This window comes from Chelonia mydas, chromosome 6 (assembly GCF_015237465.2).
Source record: "Chelonia mydas isolate rCheMyd1 chromosome 6, rCheMyd1.pri.v2, whole genome shotgun sequence".
In the NCBI taxonomy this organism is placed as follows: domain Eukaryota; kingdom Metazoa; phylum Chordata; order Testudines; family Cheloniidae; genus Chelonia; species Chelonia mydas.
In genome coordinates this window covers 16,270,182-16,277,870 of record NC_051246.2, presented here as the reverse complement: position 1 = coordinate 16,277,870, position 7,689 = coordinate 16,270,182, and the positions used below count along the sequence as shown (strand labels likewise).

The window sequence follows — 7,689 nt, the reverse complement described above, 5'->3', positions numbered from 1 at the left end:
CCACTGTGGGAGCCCAGGTTTCACTGTATTTGTCCTCCTTGTTTGTGTAGGCGAAGGCCTGGGCTGAGGGCTAGGATCCTTTCCTGCTAGGCTCTGTAGTTCCCACAGGCTGAGCCCTAACAGCAGTGGGGGGCGGATGTCAGCAAACTAAATGTTTGTGGAACCATTTGCAGTGGGAACGAAAGTGTGAAAGTTGCTCAGGGTCTTTTCCTGCCTCTTTCAAGACACAGGGATGAACAAAGAGCCTGTGGCTTTCGCTTCAAAGGAAGAGGGAGCCCCTGCGATGCTGGAGTCAGAGACCTGGCTTCTGAGGCTTTTGTCTTCATTGATACAGGGAGATAATTGACACCCAGTCATTATCTGGATGCCCAATCCTCAGAGCTGACCAGACACTGGTAGAGTTTACCATGACGTAGCTAGATGAGGTCAGCATTACATCTGCTACTCCTGGCTGACCCCACTACAAGCCTACAGTCTCTAAAGTGCCACAAGGACTCCTTGTTGTTTTTGTCTCCACCAGGCACTCATCTACACATGGCGTTATTCCAGAATAGCAAGTCCTCAATCATTCCATGTGTGGACTTTTGATTCTAGAATAACACTAGCTTGTCTCACCAAAAACTCTAAAAGTGCTTCATTAAGGAGATTAGAGTCATCATCCCCATTTTACAGATGGGGATACTGAAGTACAGAGCAGGGAAGTGACTAGTCCAAGGTCACCCAGCAGGCTAGTGTCAGAGCCAGGAATAAAACCCAGGTCTCAGGCAAGTGCTGTAGCCATTAGGCCATGCTGACTTTGCAAGTAGATTAGGTGAGATTCAAGGCACTCTGATTCAAGAATTAACTTGCAAGTGTAGACAAGCCTTGTGTTTTTAATGCCCATTAGTTATCCCACGGTAAAATCACACTTTTTGTCAGTGAAGACATAGCCCTAGTGACACAATCAACATGGACTAATCCCAGTGTTGTCAATTATCCCAGCATTATTGTGAGACTCCTGATATTTGGTGTTCTCAGCTCTTGGACTGAGGTGACAGGGTAAGAATTGCAGTTTTTATATTTAAGAAAACAAACAAACAAAAAGGTTCTAGCCTTCAGTTGGAGGAGAAAAATAAGCTGAGGGTGACCTTTCAGACACCAGAAAGTACAAAGAACCCCACATTTAAAAAAAAATCTCATGATTGTTAAGACTATCTTGGAATTTTGAACCTTTGATGGTGGTGATGCTGCCCTTTACCTTAATGGGTCAAGTCTGATTTCCCTGATCTTGCTGGAGGACTCACTGGAGGCGTCTGGGATGTGGCCTGTGAAAGTGCACAAGAATCCGAGAGGGGTGAATCTTTCACAACAACATTATTTCTCCCAAGAGTTTCTCGGGCCTTTGAGTTGATTGTGTGTTTGAGTGGCAAACAATTTCAATAAACAGCTCTGCCCCTACTAGCTTATCAGGTTTCACGTCTATGGTAGCTCTGATGGCATTGTCCTACCAGTTCTCCAGTCACGCATATAGTTTTCCAGGTTTGTGCTAGGTGCCGTATGCACACATAATAAGTGTGTCTCTGCCTTGAGGAGCATAGTCTAAATACACAAGACAGGCAAAGGACAAGAGAAAAGGATTATTTATGGGGGGCTGGGCTAGATGACCTCTTGAGGTCCCTTCCAGCCCTACGTTTCTGTGAGTCTATTATTGTCCCCCATTTTAAAAATGGGAAAACTGAGGCACGGAGTAATTTTTTTAAAAGGTTTGGCCTGAACCTTTTGTGATCTTTTAAACCATGGTCAAAGGCGTGCAAAGTGATTTGCACTTGTGTAAGTGATAAAACAAGGGGGCTCACTCTCCTGCACCTCAGATCTCATTGGGCCATTTACCCCCATGTGGAAAACACGCCTCACTCAGAATGGTGGCATTCTGCACCTGCCTTGCAGGGATGTAAATGACCACACAGGTAATGAACTGGACCCACACTGACGCACCCAAGGTCTCATGGTTGGTCTGGGGCAGAGCCTGGAACCTTTCCCAGGAAAACCCTTCTCTTCTTATTTAAACATTGTATTTAAAAAACATGCATTATTTTAAGGAAAATGGGCAAATACATCCCCTGGATTTATGAATTTGTCCCAAAGGGTCAAAAATATTAGGCCATGGTAATTAGGAAGACTACAAAAGAAACTCCAAAAAAACAAACAAAGGGAAACTTAATAAGGAACAGAGTAATCACCCTGCATCCTTTCCAAGCCTGAACAAAGGCTGCACCGGATACTCCATAGCAAGTATATGAAGGATGTAAATAGCAGGGATCATTTAGGGTGGAACTTAAGGAAGTGGCTAGGAGCTCTGGGATGAAAATAAGAAATGGATGATATTGGACAAGCATCAAGAAAAGCTTGGTACTGAAATATTTGAACCCAATTGTTCTCTGGAATCATAGGCACCAACTCCATGGGTGCTCTGGGGCTGGAGCACCCATAGGGAAAAATTAGTGGCAGCCAAGCTCCCCGCCCAGCCCCACTTCACCTCCGCCTCTGCCTCCTCCCGTGAGCGCGCCTACCTCCCAGTGCTTGATGAGGCCAAACAGCTGTAGCAAGCTCCAGGAGGGAGAGGGGAGGAGCGGGAACATGGCGCGCTCAGGGAAGGAGGTGAGGAAGAGGCGGGGTCAGGGTGGAGATTTGGGGAAGGAGTCAGAATAGGCAGGGAGGGGGCGGAGGTGGGGCGGCGACTTTGGGCGAGGGGATTGGAATGGGGGCGGGAGGGGGCAGAGTAGGGGTGGAGTCGGGGCGGGGTCAGTGGCAATGGGGGGTCAAGAGTAGTATAAGGGCCCTACCATCAATCAAACCCTAACCCCGCCCCTTGACCCCTTAGCACCGCCCCTTGAGCCCTTAGCCCCACCCACCGGAAGTCCCACCCCCATGGGGTATTACTTCCAGGGTCAAGGCTGCCACGTGACCGGAATCAAGGTATGTCATGTGACCCCTCTAACAACTCCTCCCACTGCCCTCTACCAATCAGGATGGGTTTTGCCCCTGTAGGACTTCCCCCCAAGAGGAGCTTTGACCAATCAGGGCGAGTTCCGGGGTGGGGGTGTCCTCTCCGGAAGTGGGTCTTGTGACCCCTCTAACAACTCCTCTCCCCCCCACCCTCTACCAATCAGGATGGGTTTCGCCCCTGTAGGACTTCCCCCCAAGAGGAGCTTTGACCAATCAGGGCGAGTTCCGGGGTGGGGGTGTCCTCTCTGGAAGTGGGTCTTGTGACCCCTCTAACAACTCCTCCGCCCACCCCGCTACCAATCAGGAGGGGTTTTGTTCCGATAGGACCAAGAGGAGATTTGACCAATTAGGATGAGTTCCGGGAGCGGGGTGACCCGTCCGGAAATGATTCGTGTGACCCCTCTAACAACTCCTCCCACCAACCTCTACCAATCAGGCCGGCCCGAGAGCAGATTTGACCAAAATAGGGCAGGTTCTGGGATGGGGTGAACCGCCCAGAAGAGGGGCGTATGACCCCTCTGCCAATCAGAGCGCAGCACCATCACCCCATAAGGCCCAGCGTCAGGCAGAAGAGGCTGTCTTTTACCAAGAGCGCGTGTTTTAGAAATCGTGGAAACATGGACTCCTTCACCACCCCCGGGAGAACTTCAGACTTTGTTTTAGCCCCGAAGGCCTTTGGACTTGTGTGGAGAAAGCGCTACATCAGCGAGAGTTCTGAGGAGGACCCTTTGGCCCAGCCATTGATGGACACACCAGAAACCGACCCTGAAACCCGGCTGCTTGTGAGGCACCGCGATGAGCATGATGGCCTCTTGTTGTCCACCCCCCGAGAGGTGGAAGGTGATCATGGCTTGGGGGAGTTACGGGCGGACAAGGTGAATGAAAAAGACATGGCTCAGGTAAATGAATGTTTAAGAAGTGACGGTCGGGGTGGGGGTGTGTAATGGGGGGTGGGAGGGCTAGGAACCAGGAATTGTGTAAATCAAAAACCAAGCAGTGGGGTGCTTACGCTGTTTCTTTTTTTGAAAAAAATCTCTCAACAGCTCGATGATGCCTTTCTGGAGGCCTTTGAGAACTTACACATCGGTAGCCCTGTGGGAGTAAATGTATCATGCATCAGCTGTTTTTGCTCATGTCTGAGACACAGATCTCAAGAGGAAAAGGACAAAATGGAAGAATGAACCAGCACAGACACCCTCATGTTAGGAGTCATGGCGTCCATTTTTACAGGCGGTTGTAAAAGGTTGTGTTAAACCAGGCGATTAATAAAACTTATTTAAATGTGTTAATATGAATGTTGTCCCCCACCCACACTTGTGTTAGTAAAAGATGGTACCAGTAACAGTCATGTCTCCACAGGCAGCTCTGTTAAAGAAAATATATTACACCCCCGGGGAAGTTGGGAGCTTTGGCGGGGTGAACCTTCTTTTTCAAGTGGCCAAAAAGCATAGTAAAACTTTAAATAGAAGACAAGTAACAGCTTGGCTTTCAGACCAGGATGCTTATACTTTACACAAACCGGCTCGAATACGTTTTAAAAGAAACAAGACCATTGTTTCAGATGTGGATGCGCAATGGCAGGCAGATTTGGTGGATATGCACCCGTTCTCCAAACACAACAGCAATTTTAAGTACATCTTAACAGTGGTAGACATTCTATCCAAATATGCCTGTGCCTTAGGCCTAAGAGACAAGACGAGTGGTGAGGTATCCAAGGCCTTTAAAGCTATTTTTAGCGAAGGGCGTGTGCCTCAAAAATTACAAACCGATCGGGGGAAAGAATTTTTAAACAAACCCTTAAGCAGATTGTTAAAACGGCATGGCATTCACCATTTTGTTACTAATAATGAAGTCAAAGCAGGGGTTGTGGAGCGGTTTAACAGAACTTTAAAAACTAGGATGTGGAGATATTTTACAGCCCATAACACCTTTCGCTACATCGATGTGTTACCTGACTTTATAAAGAGTTACAACCAGAGCTTTCACAGAACTATACATACCAGACCCGCTGATGTTAACCCTTCAAATTCTCTGAAGGTATGGAAAATGGTTTATGGAGATGATTTTAAAATAAAACCGGTTGTTGCCCCTTTTCGAAAAGGCGACCACGTGAGACTATCTAAAACCAAAGGAGCTTTTGAAAAAGGTTATGAACAGACACTTACCGATGAGATATTCATAGTGGATGAAGCCTTAACCAGGGGTCAGAGACCTATATACCGATTAAAAGACTACGAGACTGAGACAGTTACTGGATCTTTTTACCCTGAAGAATTACAAAAAGTAAACCCCAAACGAGACAGGATTTACAGGGTTGAAAAAGTTCTAGCGGAGAAAGGAAAAGGGAGAAAAAAGCAACTACTGGTAAAATGGTTGGGGTGGCCTGATAAGTTTAACAGTTGGGTGAAAGCTTCTCAACTCTGTGACATGTAGACGCAAACAACAAACAAACAAAAGTTATTCCTCCCCGCAAAGTCAGAGAAGATGAGCGACGGCGGGTTTTACATTACTTTGCCCAGCAATGCCAGCTCTGCAGTTTTTCCCCAAAACACCAGCTCGAACTTTACAATACGGCTAATTAAGCCGTTGGATCTCCGGGGTGCCTGGGAGGTGGGGTTAGTGGAAATACAATACCCGCACAGCTGGAACACTATCAACGAAGACACCCCTTTTGAAGTCACCTTTGGAGATATGGCATGGAGTTTCATCCTATGACGAGGTTATTATGCGTCCATACCCGAATTACTGGATCATATGAACAGTATCATAGCTTGTCACCCCGGACCGCCTGAGATGGTCATGAACTACGACCCTGTGGGTAGAAAAATTAGACTTAAATCCGCCGCTTTTACTTATATGTTTTCTACCAGCGGGGAGCTAGCTAACATTCTGGGCTTGGGCCCCAAACACAGCGTCCAAAAATTCCCTTTCTCGGCAGACATTACAGGGGGTTTTAATTTCTTGTATCTGTACACGGATATTGTAGAACATCAGTTTGTGGGGGACTTTTCTGTTCCCCTGTTACGCTGTGTCCCCGTCCAAGGAAGGAACAACGAGTTTGTCACCATCACCTACGATAAACCTCATTACGTCCCTATCAGTAAACACCACATCGACACCATTACCATTGAAATAAAGACAGATCAGAACAAAAGCGTCTCATTTCGCTTTGGCAAGGTGATCATCAAGCTACACCTGCGCCCCCGGAGAGAGCTAGTTTTCTAAAAAAGCAAAACAGTATTATGGCGATCCTAAAAAATTACGGCAACCCCAACGTCTACAGAAACTATTACAAAGCCCAGGCGGGATACGCCCTTCCCGGATATCATGGGGCCCCCGTGATGTATGGGGCAGGCGTGGGTGGAATATTCCGTAGCCTCTTTCGAAAAGTTGTACCGCTTTTGAGGAGGGGGCTAGAGATTATTAAACCCCACATAAAAACTGCCGCTCAAAACATAGCTAAAGACGTGGTAGGTCATGTCTCCCGCGCTGTTCTGGAGAAGGTGGGGAACACAGCTTCACAGGAAGGATCGGGGCTGATGTACATTAAAAGGAGGAAGAAGAGAAAGAGAAATGCATCATACCCGCGACGCGCAGGTCGCCCGAAACCCTTTAAAAGAAGGGCTTTGACTTGCAGGGTCGGCCATAAGCGAAAGTCCAAGAGGAAGCCTGGGCGAAAGAGGAAACACTCGCCGGCTGATACGAGAGATATATTTTAGTCAACATGGCTTTCGTTCACTGCGGGTCTGAAGAATGCACCAAATCCGAACTAGACTTGTTCCAAATAGCCCCTACGCAGACCAGCATTGAGAAAAGCATCTACATCGAGGTGCCACCTCTGTGGGCCGTTACGGAGTCTGCCCCCATTGACTTCTTTATAGCAGGGAATGGCGTAGATTATATGGATTTAAACAACACACTGCTGTACCTGTGTTGCAAGATTGTAAAAGGAGACGGAACTGAACTCAACGCGGACGCCGAGGTGGGCCTGGTGAATTACCCAGTGGCCTCTATTTTTAGTCAGCTGGATGTCACGCTCGGAGACCGTCTTGTAAACCAAAGCAACAACTGTTACCCTTACAGGGCCTTTATAGAATCGGTGCTCAATTACAGCAACGATACCCTCGCCACGCAATTTTCCGGTGGCCTCTTTTACAAAGACACTGCCGGACAACAGGAAGACACAGACTTGGATGGCGAGAATCTAGGATTTGTGAGGCGTGCAAAGCTGACCGCTCAAAGCAGAACAGTAGAGCTTCTGGGTCATCTACACAGTGACCTGTTTTTTCAAGAAAAACTATTGTTGAACGGAGTGGATGTGAAAATTAAACTGACGCGCAGTAAAGATCCTTTCTGTTTAATGGGCAGCGGAACCGAAGGCTTTAAACTGCGCATTCTATCAGCATCCCTTTTTGTGAAGAAAGTACGGGTGGCCCAGAGCGTTCGTCTGGGGCACGCCGAGGCCCTGCTTACCGCTAATGCCAAATACCCCGTGGACCGTGTGGGAATGAAAGTGTTTAGCATCCCTGCGGGCAGCAGGTCAGTAACCAGGAGAACCTGTTCTTGGGACAGTTGCCCAAAATGCTTGTCCTGGGGTTCGTGGATAACGATGCCTTTAGCGGAAGCTACGCTAAAAATCCCTTTCATTTTAAGCATTACGATATTAATTTTGTGGCCTTGTATGTGGATGGTGAGCAGATACCG

The 7,689-nt window shown here is 47.7% G+C and overlaps 1 long non-coding RNA gene across 1 annotated transcript; it reads left to right on the top strand.

The window, feature by feature from the left end:
• Positions 1 to 3,794: 3,794 nt before the first annotated feature.
• Positions 3,795 to 4,280, top strand: LOC122466315. The gene is made up of 2 exons (XR_006291729.1): positions 3,795 to 3,884; positions 4,029 to 4,280. It is a non-coding gene; the product is annotated as an uncharacterized LOC122466315 (long non-coding RNA).
• Positions 4,281 to 7,689: the final 3,409 nt, after the last annotated feature.